Source organism: Rattus norvegicus, chromosome 2 (genome assembly GCF_021556685.1).
Source record: "Rattus norvegicus strain SHRSP/BbbUtx chromosome 2, alternate assembly SHRSP_T2T, whole genome shotgun sequence".
Classification (NCBI taxonomy): domain Eukaryota; kingdom Metazoa; phylum Chordata; class Mammalia; order Rodentia; family Muridae; genus Rattus; species Rattus norvegicus.
The window spans coordinates 240178788-240196991 of NC_141535.1; the positions used below are offsets into that span (position 1 = coordinate 240178788).

General features: G+C 44.6%; 1 protein-coding gene and 1 long non-coding RNA gene across 74 annotated transcripts in view; one reads left to right on the forward strand and one right to left on the reverse strand.

The window, feature by feature from the left end:
* Nucleotides 1-18204, reverse strand: part of Adgrl2 (adhesion G protein-coupled receptor L2) — a 618928-nt gene that overhangs the window by 158574 nt on the left and 442150 nt on the right. For 24 of the 56 annotated variants that reach the window (XM_087615498.1, XM_087615565.1, XM_087615417.1 and 21 more), the window contains exon 1: nt 14414-15270. The gene's annotated coding sequence lies outside the window, so the exon portion shown is untranslated. 56 annotated transcript variants of the gene reach the window in all.
* Nucleotides 13267-18204, forward strand: part of LOC148006776 (uncharacterized) — a 68318-nt gene continuing 63380 nt past the window's right edge. For 7 of the 18 annotated variants that reach the window (XR_015672680.1, XR_015672684.1, XR_015672681.1 and 4 more), the window contains exon 1: nt 13267-15166. This is a non-coding gene — a long non-coding RNA (uncharacterized LOC148006776). The remainder of the gene's footprint in view (nt 15167-18204) is intronic. The other 11 variants (XR_015672670.1, XR_015672668.1, XR_015672671.1 and 8 more) reach the window with 6 other exon arrangements.

Consider the following 18204-nt stretch of genomic DNA (forward strand, 5'->3'; position numbering starts at 1 on the left):
TTTGGGGGTGGTGTCAAAAGACAGAAATTACTTTGGAATGGAAGGAAAACCATGTTTCCAATTTATGATTTTTTTTTTTACTTTTGTGTGTGTGCGAGGTGGATTGGCTTGTGTGCACTGTGTGTGCGCAGATGCCCTCGAGGCCCAGAGGCATGAGGTCCCTGCACTTGGAGCTGTAATCAGCCATGCTGTCTCCTGATCTGGGCGCTGAGACGGGATGGAAGCCAAACCCAAGTGCCCTGCAAGAGGAGCAAACACTCAGCCTCCAAGGCACTTCTCCAACCCCCAGAGGGGGAAAAGAAAGTTTTGAGGAAGTATAAAACCACTAGCAAGCAATTCAGTAGGATAAAAAGAACATCAACTTATCAAAAAGCCGTTTTGAATGAATTAAAAAAAACTGTTGTATATGAGGGCATCCTCAAGGTGTTAAAGCAATATATAAAATGCTTAAAAAATGTTAAGAAGAGTGAGTGTTCTGAGGCCAGTGGACTGATTTTAAGTGCATAAATGTGCAGGAATTAGTCTAAGTTATTCTTTACAAACAGGCAATATTAATATAATAATATAATTAATATAATAAAATTTATTAATACCATGCTTCTAGTTTATTTTTAACTCAACACTAACATCATGGTGATATGACTACAATACGCCTGAAATTGCCCCTCTGACTGTCACAGAATTAACACTCGACAGTGAGAAAGAGACCACAGTGCGTGGACCCTATAATAACTTCAGTATTGTTCTCTGTTCGCCTGCTTTGGCTCTTTTACAATAGGGTTCTCACTCTGTAGCCCAGGCTGGCCTCAAAGCCATGGCAATTCTCCAGCCTTAGTCATATCACTCTTAAAACTCTTCAAATGTTTAAGCAGTAGATGTACTATAAACTCTTTAGTTAACTACTGTTTTAAACAGCTCAAATTCTTAATTCTCTGGCATTTCAAGACTACTCAGAGTATTCAAAGTCAATCCCAAGTATTTTGAAATGTGCAGTATTTAAAGGTGAGCTCTGGGCCCCTGAGAAAGACCTGAAGGTCTATGCACTTACTGCCATCCCTGGTGACACGAGTTAAATTTCCAGAACCCCCGGTGTGTAAGAAATGGACCCCATCTTGAAGGTTAACCTTGTACCCCTCTACATGTGTGCCAGAGCATGTGCTCACATGAGGCACACGAAGTCACAAACACACACACACACACACACACACACACACACACACACACACACACTATGTTTTTACATTTTTTGAAGTAATAGGATACTTGAGTTTTGTTTTTATGAGGTCTTTCTTTAATGTAATAATAGCTGGAACAAATTAAATCTATTTTCATTTACTGGTCCCATTTACAGGTTCCCAGAATGAAATTTTAAATAAACTACGCCCAACTACTTTGCCATAAACATCTTCAGTATGATAAAATATAAAAGGTGCTTTTACAAGAATAACGAGCCATTTTTTTGCAATGAATCCGGAATTCATCAGTTTCTAAGCCATCAAATGGAAAACACTGGACGACTATGCATTTAAAACGCAGCGTAAACGTTATACTTAGCCACCGTGCACATTAGTAATGGTGTCACCCCATTTACATGAATTCTATGTCACCGTAATTCCATAAAATATTTTATAAGCAATAATCAAAGCTGAATCTGTATGGAGGTTACAATCAGTGGCTTGAGAATGTATTGCTAATATCTTAATGTGCTGCAGCTGTTACACTAAACCCCAGAGGTAAAGCAAAGATTGTCTTCAAATAATTCAAATAATTTCAGTGGGCCAGGTATTAATGCCTCACACCAGTTTGCTACTACTAAGAGATCACAGCAGCTTCGTCATAATGCCCACACAGGTCCTAAAATGACTGCATAAGGATTTTCTTGGAATCTAGGCTAATCTTTTACTGAGGGACCTGGCATAAGTAATAATATGCATTGCTTTGATTTATATTTTGTCCACATAATGATGTCTTTAAAAAAAAAAAGATCAAGCATGACTTAAGGAGCAAAAAATACAAATTAATTCTCTGAAACTATAACATAAAATTCTGTTACTTAAGAAATGTCCTGAGCTTTACTCTCTTTCATAAGCTAATAAAAATCAGTGTCACCAGTCACATCTACATGAAAACATTTAAGACACAGACAGTAGAGAGTTAGACAGAAAGCCTCAGTGTCTATATTTTGAGTTTTTGCTATTTCCTTGGATGTGTTCAGTTTTATACAAAGGCACATCCAGAATGCTTCAATGAATGGAGCTAAAAATGCAAAATTTTCAATTTCATTCTTTATTTAAAAATGGAGCAATTTGATATTCTCTGACTCATCGTCCTCACTCTTTCGTTCAGGTTTGAACTGGCAGCATCGTGTGAGGTCCATAAAAATCTAACAAAGCGCACAAAAATAAAAAGTATTCCCTGCACCTTTGTTGGACTTAAATTTGAGAAACATCTGTGAGACAGACAAAAGGAATTCTTTTGAAACAAACAATTAGAAGAAAAAAGTGACAGTTTTGCTATGTTATTTAAAAAATTGTTAACTTTTAAAGCTTAAGAGACATGAGAGAATTTTAAGTATTCTCCTTTTTCTTTTTCCTCACGTAGTTCTGAAAACATCCACATTGGTGACTTCTCCTTCCTGGTTCCCTGACCCCACCAGAGTCTGTGATACTTAGAGTTTGCTTTCTGCCCCTATGCAAAGTACTTGACATAGTATTTGGATCATGATTTAAGAATGACCAAAACCATGGTTTTTTTAAATGAATATCTTCCAAATTGTATAACCCTTTCACTAAGTTACTGCAACAATGATCATTCGTTACTTGTTTGCGAGTATTCTTAAGTATAGAGTCTACTCACAATGTATCTTGCTTTAAAAAAAAAAAATCTGCTCAAATAAACCTGGGACCAATACATACATACTTACTCGTAAATCAAATTAAATTTGCAAAGAAGCATGATTATTATATCATGAATTGATGTTTTCCAAGAATATATGATCAGATTATCTGAGAATTTACAAAGACAGTCGGGGCTGCTTCGGATTGAAAAGGCAGCCATCCACTCCTTCCACAATCCTTCCCCATACAGTTAGTAAGCAGCAGTATTTCCACAAGAACATTTTTGAAAACGTTCTGCAATGTCCTCGGATCTCATTGAGCTGAGGGGGAAAGTATCAATAAAAATAAATATCCTACGATCAAATGGAAGACAATGTAAGTAGCACTTACCCTAGCTGTGCCTTTCCAATAACGTCACAGAAGTTATGCACTCTGTGACAGCCCCTGCGCCTGACAGTTTTCCTGGAATGAATTCTGCAGTAACCCTTACCTCGCTGGGAGGGAGAGAAGTAGCTGCTGAGAGGGCGATGAACTGTGCTGGGCGGGCTCCACTTCCCAGTGCCTGCCTACACACCGGGATGAGATCTGTCCCTGCGTGGCATTATTTAAGACAATGACACAAACTTGGCAGTAAGGAAGGCCTATCAAGAACGCTATTGAAAAGGAGGACGCGCTGCTTGTGTGAAAAGCACCGTAATCCTGTTGAAGAATAATTGCTGTTGCTAACAGTCCGTAGAGCTGTGCCACAGACTTGTTGAGATAACACAGAGTGTAATACTGACACAAAAGCCCACGTCAGTGCCAAGAATCTCTCTATTACACCATTTTTCTCACCTGCAGGGGAATATTCTGTATACCAGAAACAATCTGACTCCTTGCATTAGGTAAAGATTAGCTAATGAAATAATATATTCAGTACAGTGTTTCATTTAAGAATCAAAGCCCTTTAAAATACAAACTAAGTATGTTTGTCACACCAATTTGGCAAGGGAAAGAGACTATTACATCTCTCTTCAAGAATACATTAAGTGGATAACCTTTTTGCATATCCCTAACAAGTGATTTCTCAAATATTTGCTTCACTGAAATGTAAAAAGAGAATAGAACGGGATACTGTTAAGCAAATGTATGCAGGCCACATGGAAAAAAAAACAAAAACAAAAAACAAAATAACCTGAGTGCTTGCTGCCCTGATTGACAAAATGCCACATCCAGAGTTAAAATAGTTCTGCACACTGAACTGAGGAGGTCTGAGGAATGTCGTGGGCACAGTTAAGGAATAAAATACTTTTCAGCCACGCCCTGCCTGTCCTGCCTGCATCCATGGTCTTCGGAGTTACCAACAGCCCCCTCATCCCTTCCTGATGGTCTCCTTGTGTAAGTGTCACTCAACTGAGCTGCTCACTATGACAAGCAGAAGTCTTTAATCTGAGGTGATCAAGTCTTTGTTTTTGAAAGAAGAACACAGTCATTTCATTTCATCTGTTGGCGAAGTGCAGGGGAAAGGGATACAATTTGCTACTTTGTGTTTACTGATTGTTTAATAATATTTTACATAACCTGGAAAAGTCCCTAAAATGTTGCCATCTCTTACTGGCAATAGGTCCTAGACACCTTTCAAATGTGTTCTCTCCCAGGGGTTCAATAAAACCTCAAAATGAATCTGGGGGCGTTTAACCTTACCATTCTTCTAGTATTTGTACTAATTACAGGCACACGTGTGTTTTATGAAAAGAGAAAGTACTAAGTACTGACTAGTAAATTTCACTAGAATTTGACTGACCCTAAAATACCTTGCTTTCTAGCCACCATTTACTCACACACACAAAAGAAATTATGTCGTTAACATAATTTTCAAAGGGTAAATTATCAATGCGATGTGCCCTGACTTGCTTATCTCGTATACAAGCTCCCTCTGCAGGTAATAACAAGGGTTAGCAAAAAATATCTGCAAATAACTAAATACTACTCTCTACCCTGTTCTCTCATTTGAGGAAGAGGAGGCTTCCTGAAAATTCGCAATTGACAATCACCTTCTCCCCTGCCCTGGTTCAGAGGGTAGTTTGCCTCGGCAACGTGCCTAAACGTATCAGTCACCTACGGGCTATTCATATCATGGGAGCGGGGTGGGGAAACAAAACCAGAAAACCGTGTTTATGCGGACCAAGCCTGAAATGACAGACACCCAAAATGAAGTTCCCACCCCATACACCGTCTGAACACAGAGCAGGCAATCAACGGGGGCACCTGAGATCACTGGCAGGGGCAAGACAAAAGTATCCGTGAAATGAACACACCCCACACGCTATCTTAATCTTTCTCTCTGGAGTTCCAAAACTGTAGAGAGTATTTATCTTGCAAAACAAAATTTTATTAATTCAACAAAAAAAAATGAAATTTAAAAAAAAAGAAAGAAAAGCACTCTCTACATTTTAAATGCCTTTTCCTCTTCCGTACAATTTGTTTCAGAGTTCCTTTTAATCCACCTTTACCCAAAAGCCTCTATTGCTAAACGCCTTTCCCCCAGGTTCATATAACTGAGGATGCACCTCTGCCAAGAGCATACAACCAGAAAGGGCAAAGGGAGAACCAGAAAGGGCAGAGGGAGAGCAGTTTCAAAGTCTTGGGGACAATGTGTTAACACCAAAAAACACCATCTCCTTTTTAACTTTTGTTCGCTTTGGTTTTCTGATACAAAGACTCCCTATTAAACCCAGATTCATCTGCGGGCTCATGGGGATTCTCCTGCCTCAGCCTCCTATGTCCTGGGATTACATTCTTGTATCACCATGCCCTACAAAGTGATGCTTTTGAAAGTAAATAAACAAAAAAAAATTGTTGATGAGCAAATAAAAATCATGGGATGTGAGTAGGGTTCAGACACTTGTCTTTGCAGGGCTCCAGTTTTTAACCTCAAAACTAACAAAAATATAAACAGGAACTAATTTTCATGCTAATTACAGAAACATCACAGAGACAAGAGTGCTATTGCATTAGACTCCCCCCACCCCCAGGAAACAATAAAAGGCAAAAGCATAGGATGTAACAATATGTAAATCGCCTTTTGTGTACACCGTGGGTACCACAGCACTCACAACAGAAAAAGCAAAGGGTGTTAACGGTCCTCTTCACTTGCCTATTAAAGCAACCAGAGAAAGCACAAGAAGCCAGGCATTTTCTTCCCCACAAGAGAAGCCTAGGGTGACTTAACTCTAGTCTATAATTTCTATTTGTTGATGTGTCTGAAACTCAAAGAAGTAGTTTTGTATTGTATCCATCTTAAACATACACAGCCTACCAGTCTCCAGTGCCTTGTGTCACTTCACAGGAAGCCTTCAGCAACCACGTGTCAACAGCTAGAATACAGGACCAGAATACAGCACGGCCAAAGGATGCTCCCAACAGCCCCAAGAAAACAGGACTTTAGGAACTAAGACAACTTTAAGAAACAACTCCAAAACGACAAGGAAGAAGCTGGTGATGTGACAATAGGGAGAGCCTTTCTTAGTAGCAACTAGAAGGCTCAATTCCTAGCACTGAGAGAAGGAGGCGGAAATTAGTGGAGAAAAGGATGTGTAAGAAAAGTAATTTCAAATCAATAACCACAGCACCAAGCACTAAAAGACAGATGCTTTTAACGCAGAAGACTAAAATTTCCCTGTGGAAGGTATGTGTGGAAAGGAAGAAGAAAAAGAAAAAAATAATAAATGTTGCTTTTAAACGAAGACAGAAAAATCATTTTTAACAGCTCCTCTCTACGTAAGTGGAAGCTGGGAACTAACTGATTACGTCATGGGATTCTACAGAAAATAAACACAAAGTATAGGGTTTATCAACATTGTGTCATGATTCAGCCATCTTATGGGAAACTGGGATCACGGTTCTTCAGTTTTGGAGAATAATTAAAATGGAAGCTTATTTTCGAAACAACAACAACAAAATCATCTTTGCACTCTATAAATAACCTGTGTTACTATCCTCTAAGGGAAAAAAGCGTTAGTCAAGACCAAGGTCACCTAGTCGCCCTCAGCAGCCAACTGCCATTTTGACAGGAATCGGGGTTAGAATATTCTGCCATCTAATGCCTGAGTAGAGTTAGAGGTGTAGACTGGCCTAGCAGTACCAGGGAGAGAGCCAAGAGTGGGCAGTGTAGACGCTTTGTGGTCCAAAGGCTGAGAGCAGAACAGAGCTGAACTCACTAAATCATTTCAAAAGAGATGCATCGAGCAACCTAGCATGGTTTGGGTTTTAAGCTTGCGTTAATTCTTAACCTAAAAACTATCTAGAAATACCAAGCTATCGAGAGGATCAGAATATAAATTGTTTGCTCTGTGTATGGGGCTGGCAAAGAATGGGGTTAAACGGCATCCTTTGATGGCAAAACCGTGCCTTTTTAATTATTTATCAGACTGTCCTGGCCCATCTTTTTGTCACTACTGCGCTAAAAATTTCATTGTGCATATCAGAAAAAGACACGGGCTCTATATGCTTTTATTCTGACAAAATAATATTGGTTTGATTTGATGGTCTGTCTAAGGTTATGCAACTGTCTTCCGAGCTTCTGCCACCCTTCACAGCCAAGGATTAACGTTCTCTTTTATCTCCGTTTCTTTTTTTCTACTCTCAGATAATTAAAAAAAATTCAAGGTTATTTAATATATTCTAGAATAGAATTCAGAGTTGTCGTTGACTTCAGGGTGCTTCTCCAGCCTGTTTTTCAATCCTGCATTTCTAATTTCACAAACTACTGGATCTATCCCTTTAAAAAGGCTTCTAGGGGTCCAGATTTTGTGCCCCACCCCCAGCCTTATGTGGGCTTCTTTTAAAGACATTAATTGCAGTGCCGAAATTCAGAATTGATGCGCCGTACTCTATCTGCCTTTTAATGTTTGTAAGATGCTCCTCACAGACTGGGGTGAGAAAAACATCAATGACAGAACCAACTGGGACCCCTTTTTGTCCCATGTTTTCATGTCCTGCCCTGATTAATGCCTTGCTCTGCAGAGGGAGACATTACATCCGGGCTAAGACAGACCTAAATTTTACCCTCAGGCAGAAATCTGATTTAAACATCTCTATTTAAAGTGACATTTGTCCTCCTCCTTTCAACTGGTTTCCCTAGAAATTCCAGCAAGTTGACTTCATGACCTAAAAACAGCCCGGTGGCTCTAGAGTAGCCCTTGTGACTATTCTTGCAACTGGGTGAAGCTTCGTGCCAGAACGAATCAAGGTGGCCATAAAACAGGTGCCCAGCTATCTGCACCACTTTAGTGTGCTAAGAATTTAAGATAGAGGATTCCGTATAACTCTAGAAATCCTAAACTGTTCCAGAGGCTGCTCACCAGCGGCCCTTTCTGATGGCGGAAGTTTCTTCAGATTCCTAAAATCATGCATAGCATTTCACTGATCCGAAACATTAACTGATCCGACATTCTAAGGCAGCAACCTCTCCGGGGAATGGTAACACCCAAATGTAACATTACTTGCATACTATGTAACAACTTTCATGAAAAGAAAAACAGGAAGAGAAAAGAAAAAGAGATACATTAAAAAAAACCCAGTAAGCAAACACATGCATATTACAGGAGCCAACGCCCTCACACTGCTGGAGTGACTTCTGATATTATTAAGCAATCCCAACACTGTTGGCAAGTTTCTACTAACCAAGGTAATCTAATTTCTGTTGCTTTTCAACCTAAATTGATTTTTTTCTTTTAGCTGTTCTGGTAATTGAACAAATTTATACAAGTGTGATGGGATTTTACTTACCACCACAATGCATAAAAATCCTCTATGAAGACAAACAGTATGGCTTCATAGTGCTGTATTTTTGTTGTAATTAAACAAATTGTATCTGAGTTTGCTTTGTGCTTTCCAGACATTTTCAAAGCATCTCCCATAACTGCGCTCTATTTGAAGGTGTTATGAGTTCAGTTCCTTAAACTTATTTTTTCCCAGGGAGTATTTGCTTGTCAAATAAAAAAGGGAGGGTGGGGTTTACTACGGAGGGAAGGAGAGGGGCACTATAATAAGCTTTCAAATTTTATTGAATTAAAATTTGATTTAGAAATATCCAGATTACTGCATCTAACCCATGACCAATGACCTAAAAATACTGATATTTTTAAAAAGTATTTTTAGCTGATTGGACCTTCCTACTCTTATGGCACATGGCTTGGCTAAAAATAACTACTTACATCAAAATTACATTGAGGAATTTCTCTAGTATAGAACACACGCTTAAGGAAGCCTGCCCATCAGACCCAGGTGCCTAACTGACGTCTAATGGGGCCTCGCTGCTCCTTGTTTGTGGCCACTCAGATCAGTATACTACGTGTAATGAGTCACAGTACCTAATTCCAGTAATTAGCATCTATCTTTACATTAAACAAATAATTTCTTTAAGCTGTTCTTAAAGCATTTTTTTTAAGTCACTTCTTCACCCAATCTTTGAGAGCATCTCAGGCAACCGAAGATTTTACAGAATAGTCTCGGTCTATTTTTCCTGATAAGATCACTCTAATTACTGTAATCTAATGATGAAGTGCTTTTTCAACCTTTAATCAAGAATTATCTGCAGAGATGAGTATTTGGGTAGGCCTGAAGAACTAGTGTTATGTAACAGAAAGAAAGGCTAACCAACCTATGATTTCCATCTAGCTTCCAAGTAGAAATGTTTTAATCTTTCCTCAAAATAGTCCCGAAAACAGTTGAAGCCATGTGAGCTGGTAACTACAAAAACTGAACCGACCAAGATATCTACAAGAATCCAAGTCCTTTTTAGGCTCAGCTACAAGCCTTGCTATTTTTAGTACTTCATCAAAACCTTCCGTTTAGATAAGCATGCTTGTAAATAGTCTTCCTCCATAAAAAAACACACCTCATTTCTAGCACACATTACCTTGAAAATTGTGGCTTTGTTTTACAAGAACCTACCCAGCTAAGAAGCAGGTGGGTGTCAAAGGGCCCTTCAAGACTCAGAAGCAGATACAAAGAATCAAGATCACAACCGGAAGCTTCTTGCAGGGAAATTTCTAAAAGGAGCCCATTGCAGGATGCTCAGTTCTTCTATGGCGGAACTATTCCATTCTTTGCCAAAATCCACCTCACCTTATCAACACTTAGAGGAGCGACAAAGGCTGTGTTAAAATCACACCAGCGTGTTCATATGTGGGTGCGGGTGGGTGAAGATCACACACTGCAATCAATCTGTAGTGTTGCCTCTAGTCCATACTACAGCTGTTAATAAACCATTGGTTAAATGATTCTTCGCGAAAGCTAGGTCAAATGAATATTTTTATAGAAAGCAGAGTAATGACATTTTATTCCTGGGCTTTGCAGGTCTATGGTTCCTCTGATCTTCACCACATCTCTGTCCCTTTTCTCAGCCCCCATGTTACTTAAGGGCGATAAATTACTACCTTAAATTTGTTAAGACAGCACACAGAGCACCAGGACTGATCAAAGTCCTAACCTTAAGTACTCCTCCATCCCCCTGCGCGCTTTGAGAAACACCCAGCAGCCTGGTGCTTCTGCAGATTGTGGAAACTACAGCAGTAAAAACTCCAAGTGCCCATCTTAAATTAGGACTCTCGGTGCTGCATGTGCGATCTATGTATTTATATCCGTTTTTATGACATTCGGAAGTTCTGCTGGGTGCTTTGATGTTACTCCACTAATAAAGCAGAGAAAAAGCCTGGAAAACCAAAGTTATTTATTGGAACTTCTCATGTCAAAACTTGAAGTAATTGGTTTGGTCTAGCCCACATGATTCAATATTCCGAATTCCCTAACTACCTGCTCCCAGGGCTATCTGCATTTCTAAATCAGTTTTCTGTTGCCAACACACACTAACCTAGTGATTGAAAATGGCAGCTGAAGTGCTTCGACGGCACATTAATTTTTCTCTAAGTAGCCCAATTTTGTCATCGAAATGTAGAGAAATCTTATTTTCACTGCGTTTTACACCTTCAGAGATTTGTCAAATCCAAGATCATATAAAACGAAGAACAATGCTTTCAAGGCAATTTTTGAATGATCACTAATAGCTCTCAAGGATGGTATGCTTTTTCTCCATAAGACTTTGTACTCAAAGCAGAGGGTTAGTGGCAGTTGGGGTACAGGAGTCGCAATTACAACCAATGACAGCCCCCTCAATACTACAGTAACAGTACTTCCTTGGCTGGTGAACAAAGCAGATTTTTAAAAAAAGCTATCATAAAATGATCACTGGGTGAAGCTCTCCATTGGAAAGGCACTAAAAGACTCATTTTGATCTGAAAACAATTACCACCCCATTAAACAAAAGACTAAAATATTTAGGCAATTAACGGTGGTGGGTTTTCCCCTCTTAAACTAGTACATGAAAATTTATTTCCACTATTAGAAGCTAGGACTCCTAACCACTAGTAAATAATCCTTCCTCCAAGACAAGAAGGTCAATTCCTGCTCAAAAACAAACATTTCTGGTAAACCAGAGATTTTGGGGGGGGGGGTTTACAATTTTCAACCACTCTGATTGTCTTTAAAAATTAGTTTTGAAAAACTAAGGTGAAATAAATATAAGTAGTTTTACCCAGAAGAGTTTTCTCTTCTCTTGACCTCTCTGCCCTTCACAAATACCCCCACCAACTAGTTTCCTATTTCTTTTTTCATTCAAGTTGTGAGCTGCTAAAAGAAATTCAGACAACATAGTGCTCTATGGATGGGAGGAAATAAATCAAATCAAATAGGTGTTCTTATTGAAAAACTTTAAGCTAAACAAAAAGGTGTCTGGTGTTTGACCAACTTTTAAAAACTAAAACAAAAATCTAACTAAATAGAATTGCCTCTATTTAAATACAAGTCCTAAAATTTTAGTCTGTCACTTAGAAATGTTTTCCAAGCAGATACTCATTTCGGAAGTTCTGTTAATAAAGCTCACGTGGACTTTTAATTTTCAATAAGATCTATTCCTTTTTCTTCCCGATTAATTTAGCAAGTACATATAAAAAAAAGTTTCCGATGTGTAGCAATGAGTATTATCACAAAATAGCTATTGTTGTATAGGGTAATTGGAGGCCCTTCTAATTATAATAATAGAGCAAAGTGCGTTAGGTTTTAGAGGGAAACAAAAAACGTTAGGTTACACAGTAAGGCTTTCTCAGTGTCCCACGAAGGGCACCCCAAAAGACAGGCAACAGAGACTATCCTAAAACAAAAGGTCACTATTTTCCTAGGAACAAACCATTTACCAATAGAAAATAATTGTCCTGCCATCTGCAAGGGCTCCGGAGCAACAGACAATGTTTTTCGGTTCACGTAATTACAGAACAGTCAAAGTTCGCCAGCACAGCCTGATTCCCCCTTCCAGCTCGCACCCTTTACAATTCCCATTGCCCTTTGGGCCTCGGCTTGGAAGCAAAAGGAAGACAGGCTGCAGTTTTCTCAATTGAGCTGGAGCTAAGAAACCTTTGATATGCTAATCGCCCCCTTCAAACGGTAAGAATTCACACTTGCATTAATTCAAACAATTTGTGCAGCAAGTGAAATGGCACCTCTTTTAGAGCTGAGCAACAAAAGGGGAGATGCGAGCTGTCTGAAGGAACTCAACAACAGAGCATGCGTTCCTGGGGATTCCATCACGCACCAGTTTACTGGACGGTGGTGGGAGGGAAGACAAAGTTCGAAAACACACCTGAACTTGGGCAGATTTTCTTAGAAGGAGTCTCCAAGGATACTCAGTGAGCATCAAAGGACACTACATCTATAATTACCTTTTGCTAGGGTCGAGACAGTTCTATCCAACCTCGATGCTGACACGGTCACCCCCCAAAAAAAACTTCCGTATTTCTGTGGACGAATTAGGGCCTCTTTAGCGCCTGCTTCTTAAGGTTACCCGCCATGGACCCTGACTTAGCAAGCGAACTCCCAGCAGGCAATCATTGACCAAACGGGCGTGCCTTTCTTCAAGGCTGGAGCTAGAGGTATGCAGCGCCAATTTGGAGGGGCAGGCTCAAGACTTAGACTGCAGAGGGAGAAATGAATGAACCAACTACTGGCAACGCGTCGCCTCTGGAGATGGGGAGCGAGCAAAGGGATCTAGCACCGGGGAAATGCAAAAGATAAAGCAGCGGGGTGCGGGGGGGTGGGGGGGAGGTTCCTTGGAAACCTGGAAACCTGGTCTTTGTAACAGCAACCATCTGGTTGGTGCTGAGGCTCAGGCGCGCCCAGGCTGCATGGAGGAGCTGCTAAGCAGCCTGACACCTTTCGAGAAGCAGGAGGAAAACAGTTCCTCCATCTGAATCTGAGAAAGCACGGTTTATATCTGGAGGAACGGAATGAAGGGGCCAGGAAAGGGGAAGAAGGAGAAAAGAGGAAAGGAGGGAGGGGGAGGAGCCCCCCACACGCCAGGGAAGGGCTATGATGGGCAGCGCAGGACGCTGCTTTTAGAGGACAGGCTGGACCGAGGGCTCCAAAACACCCAGGAAGACGCACGAGCCTCAGCCTCTGCTAGGAGACAGTCCCGCACTCGCTAAGGCCTCCAGCGCTTCCCTCTAACCCAAATCCTGCAGTTCAACGAAGAGAAAAAACTTTGCTGGTCCCAAGAGCAGGAATCCTGCATACTCATGGACTCCTTCTCGCTGTGGATCTCCCCCCGTCCGTGTGGCGGAGAGTCTGGGATCCGGGAGCCCACGCCCGCGACCCCAAAGGTCCCCCTCGCCTCGCGCTCCTCCCACGATTCCGTCTCCAGGCTGCTTTCAACCTGAGGCTCGCACCAGACCCAGCAGGCTCCCCACCCCAAAGGCAGCCCAGGAGCCCACGCCCCTTAACTTCTGCTGCAGGCCCAGCGCGGCCCGCTGCTGCCCTCTCACTGCGGGTCCGGGAGCTTCTCTGCCCTAGCTCTGGCCCGCCGAGTCTCAGGGCCCCCGCCACCCTCGGGCTCCGTTGTCCCGCTCCCTTGGCCCCGCAGCCCACCACCCCTGATCGCTGCCAGTCTCTGAACCGGCGCGGCCACATCTGGCTGTGCTTTGCTCTCATTCTCGCCTCTCAGCACCACCTGACCAACAAGAAACGACGGCCCGCGACAACTCATCCAAGCCCTCCCCCACAGTCCCCTTCCCAGGGACTCGTTCCCAGCGGCAACCCACGGACTAGTCCCCGCCGAGCCAGGGGCCCAACACCTGGAGCGGGACACCCCCCAGTGCTCACTGGACAGTCCCCTCCTCAGACCCACTGCGTAAAGAAGCAAGGGCACCTTCCGGTCCCTGTTAAGATTTTTAAGAAATCCTTCCCCCACCCCTCCAAAAAAAAGCAAGGTTAGGCTGGAGCTGGCTCGCAAACCTGAGCCCCCGCCTTCTCGGCCCCCAGCAGCCAGCCTGATTCCCGAGAGCGTGACAATAGCCGCACGCGGCCCGGCGAGCGGGCTGCACCGCACAGAGTTCTGCGGATCGATGTCGGCGGGAAGGGCTGCGCACGAGTGGCCAGCGCCGGTCTGTCCCCGAGACACGGCCACCTCCGAGTCGTCAGCCCCATCGGGAGGAGCCCAGCAAACAGGTCTCCGAAGCCAGCCACAGAGGCACATTGTTGGCGCTTACCTCGGTGTGCGAGCGCGCCCCGGGGGAGGGCCAATCTGGCGCGGGGAGCCGCGCGGGGACACGGGCGAGAGAGAAGGGCCAAGGCGACCGGCGCGGGGTGCTCCTGCTGGCTGAGAGGGCGCGGGGAGGCGGCGGCTGGCGGGTCGGACACGGCGCCGCGCGGCTTTTCGGCGTGTCCTCCGGCTCCAGTCTCCACCGCCGTCAGCCGCCGAGTCCAGCCAAGCAGCCCAGCGGCCCGGGCGGCTGCCGGGGGGCTAAGTCAACATCTTCCCGCAGTTTCCCACAAGCCGCTCCGCGACACTGGGGGCTTTGCCCACACACGCGCGCGCCTACCGCTGCACGCTCCTTCCGGAGCCGAAAAAAAAATCAAAATTCAAAACCAAAAGATGCGGGGATGAGAGAGCAAGGCTGGCGGAGGTGCGCCGACTCGGGAGTCCCCTAGCCGCGGCAGGAGTACGGCCGCCGGGGAGCGAGGCCAAGTCCGTCAGTCGGTCCCGAGGAGCCCGGAGCGCACGGGCAGCGCCGGCAGGACCTGCATCCGGCGCACGCGCCGCCCCTGCGGCCTGGGGCACGATTCTGCCGCCGGCCCTTCCTCACATGTCGGGTCTCCCGGCCTGGGGGACCGAGGGGTGTCTCCGCGGATGCAGGAGGTGAGGAACTCGGGGAAAGCGACGGGAGGCGCAGGGAAGAGCCGCGCCACTGCACAGCCGCGGAGGGAGGCTGGTCCCCTCAACAATCGCCAAGAATCCTCCGGTAAGCTCCCGATGGCGCTCGGGCACCTCTGCGTGCGGGTGCACGCGCGTGTGTATGTGTGTGTGTGTGAGTGTGTGTGTGCTGAGTGTGAGCCGGGAGAGAGTGAGAGCTAGAGGAGAGCAAGGAGAGCAGGGAGAGAGAGGCGGGGAGCCCGAAGTCCTGACACGGACTCAGCTAGGGCTGAACTGGAGTCACCTCCTGCCTCCTCCTCCTCCTCCTCCTCCTCGTCAATCCCCACCCCCAGCCCCTTCAGCCCAGGACTGCTAATCATATAAACATATGAGCGCGAACCGCGGCGCAGCATCCGTCTTTCCCTCCCTCGTTTGCCAGCCAAGGGGCTTGTGCAAACTCCAAAGAAGACAGGCAGCTGAGTACAAAACGCGGAGCAGATAATCTAGAACTCATTGCGCCCAATGGCCATTTTCCACTCCATTGGAGCAGCTGCGGCAGCGGGGCGCCGGAGCGCGGGGAAGGAGGAGGAGCAGCAGCAAAGGGGACACTTACAAGCGATCTAGCCTTTCGGGTGGCGGTGGCGACGGCCGAGCAGCCGCCCCAAGACTGGCCGGCCCGGGCTCAGCCCGGTGGGGCGGCCGCAGGGCTTTCCGGGAGGCGCTGGTGGCGGTGGCGGCGGGGGACGCGCGCACGGCCGCGGAACGCGCCCCAGAGGCGCCCGCGCAGGCTCGCGCCCCTCCCCTCTCCTCCCCCTATCAATCGGCTGCGTACCTTCCCCAAACACCCCCAGCCAGGTCCCGGGGTTCGGGATCCAGCGTTCACCCTCTGCACCCCGCCCCCCTCCCCTCCCCTCCCCCGAACTCCACTCTCTGCGCGCCCGCTGCTCTCTCTGCAGCCCGGGCGCACACACGCACTTTCCAAACATCGCTTTTATTTCGGGATCCCGGTGCAGGGGATCCGGGAGAGCTCGCATTCAGGCCACCGGGGGCCGGGCTTGGGGCCTGCAGCTTGAGACCCCGCTCCTTATGTCCCTCTTCCCCTCCAGGCCCAGAAGCTCCCTCCCAGCTAGGACTGCGCCCCGGCGCTCTGGATGCGTGTTTTACCCACCCCGTCTCCAGGTTTTCTCTGCTCCGCGTGCCCCGAGCCGGAGGCCCCGAAACTTTTAGTTTCCGCAGCCCTCCTTTTGTGTGACTGCTGGCTGGAGAAAGGAGGTCTGTTCGCCGTGGCTGCCTCTGTCCGGCGGCGGCGCGCAGGGGACGCTCCAGGGCTAAGGCGTCTTTGATACCTGAGATTTCCGGCGCGCTCGTTAACGAAAGTTACATTTTTTTTTTAATTGCGATGACTTTTTCTTTGTAGTTACATAGAGCTAGCTAAACTTTGACTTTATTGACTATATTTCACAAGAGCGTTCTGTTTGTTTTTGATTAAACTCACCAGGATATGCAACGGAAGGAAAGGAGACTGCAAGGCTTTGCTTGCTCGAACATTCACAGCCCTCTTAGGTCTGTTTCCTTATATTGAAACCTCCCTTGCCCCTCTGTGCTGACAGTGTCAGCAGCAAAGACCGAAACAAGCTGAAAGGACCACACCACAACGGTATCACGCTAGGAGAAAATAAATAAATAAACGTTTAAAAGCTAGGTAAACGCCTACTGCCCGGGAGGTAAATAAATAAATAAAAATCTGGATTTTATTTTCAATTGTAAGATTTCAGAGGAGAGAGTAGTAAGTTTCTCAATGTGTTCCTAAACTGCCGAGTGGGCTAATGAATGCAGCCATATTTGCCTTTGAGAGGCAAATTCTCCCAGGTTTGAGACCTCTGGAGAAGTGGGTGAAACTTGAGCTTGTTTGCTTTCAGAAACAATATGTACTTTTTGTTACTGCGGGTAAGCTGCAGTCACCACACTTCGGAAATCATTCCAAACAATGTTATTAAAATGTCAACAGGAGATTGCTCCGAAGGACTGGAAGATTCTGAATATCAATTAGCATTTGCATTTTGTCACAAGGCCAAATATTTGCAGCACTAAAATCATTCAAATACTGGTCAAATGAGTTCTTGACTGGAGAAAACCTGAAGTTAAATCGGTGTGTATCCAAACCACTGACGCATTACCGTTCTCAGATTAGAGAGTTTCCCGTGACCCTGTTCCTTCCACAGGATGAAGGATACTGATAAAATGCGGGATGCTGGGAATACCTGTGCCTTAAAGGACAGACACTCTTCGCTTGGAATTTCTTGGTTCCATCAGTTCAAATCCATCCATGCCGAGTTAAAATAGCCTGGAAAATGCACACCTTTGCAGGGCTTGTGCAAACATTACAGCTTAGGTTTTCCACTAGTCAAAAATCTATGCAAGGCAGTGGTCTACCTAGGAAAGTTAAGTCTGCCTATTCAAAGTAGCTGAAAAGAAGGCAGACAAATGCTTCTCAGACATCAAAGACAGTTAATATCACATTCTCCTCTTTTTTAAAAAAAAAGTTTTATTTGTGAGTGTAAAACACAGTACGTCAAACTACTAATAATTTGCATTTGCCAAAAAGAAAAAAAAATAGCCAGTTCTTTTGTTCAGCTTTGAAGGTTTTCATTCATCTGGCCTGATTCACAGGAAGCCCCAGTGAGTGCACAGGCCCGTCTAATCCTATTTTCTTTGGGGAAGCAAAACTTAGCCTGAAGTTTTTATTTAGTGAGCTTAGTGAGTAATCAATAGACATTTTTGCCTGAATTAAGCTGGCCATATGTTGGCTCGTTTATTTAATTCTCTCAAAAAGAATCTCTCAAAGAAACCACTGTCTACGTTTCATAGGTCTGATACTCTTTGATGCCCAAGACATAAAGTGAGTCACTCTCCACTGTGTTTCTAAGGAGAAAACATCACACACACACACACACACACACACACACACACACACAGAGAGAGAGAGAGAGAGAGAGAGAGAGAGAGAGAGAGAGAGAGAGAGAAGAGGAAATTTTGCCTAAAGTAAGTTGAAACACTAGAAAGTATAAAATGACCCATAAGGATTTCCAATCTTGATTCAATAGGGTGTGTATTTTCTTCCACTCAAAGGTTCAAAATGGTTTCACC